The following is an 883-nucleotide window of genomic DNA, read 5'->3' on the forward strand; positions in this document are numbered from 1 at the left end:
TATATATATATATATATATATATATATATATATATTTCTGTGCATGTGATATATTTGTGCGTGTGAATGTGTTGGTGTGTTTGCTTGTCCATGTACGTGTGTATGTGCGTGTTTGTTTGTGTGAGTGCGTATGTAAAATTTTGAGCAGCTTACAAAATCTCAATCCTAAATACATGAGAATGGTGTCAAACAACTTAAGGGTGGAAGATGAATAGTGTAAGTGAGTGGGTGAGGAGATGGGTGGATGTGTGTAGGGTGTGCTCAGTTTGACTGTGGGGGAGTATGGGCTTAACGTAATCTGACAGTTCAAATAACGACAGCTGCGGTTTAAGTAAAATAAGAAACTTCACAAATATGTAGAATGAAGGCAATGCTGGAAATGATGGTATGAGAAATTTGCTTTATAATAACTACGGGCTTGTATGTGATAGTAATGTACATTTGTTGATTTGTGTGTGTGTGTGTGTGTGCGTGCGCGCGCGCCTGTGTGTGCGTGTGTTAGTGATAGTAAATGCGATTTGTACAAGTGTGATTATATATACGAGTCTGCGTATACTCTTTACTCTTTTACTTGTTTCAGTCATTTGACTGCGGCCATGCTGGAGCACCGCCTTTAGTCGAGATATCGACCCCAGGACTTATTCTTTTGTAAGCCTCGTACTTATTCTATCGGTCCCTTTTTGCCGAACCGCTAAGTCACGGAGACGTAAACACACCAGCATCGGTTGTCAAACGATGCTGGGGGGACAAACACAGACACACAAGCATACATACATATATACATATATATATATACGACGGGCTTCTTTCAGTTTCCGTCTACCAAATTCACTCACAAGGCTTTGGTCGGCCCGAGGCTATAGAAGACACTTGCCCAAGGTGC

The sequence above is a fragment of the Octopus bimaculoides genome, chromosome 1 (genome assembly GCF_001194135.2).
Source record: "Octopus bimaculoides isolate UCB-OBI-ISO-001 chromosome 1, ASM119413v2, whole genome shotgun sequence".
NCBI lineage: Eukaryota > Metazoa > Mollusca > Cephalopoda > Octopoda > Octopodidae > Octopus > Octopus bimaculoides.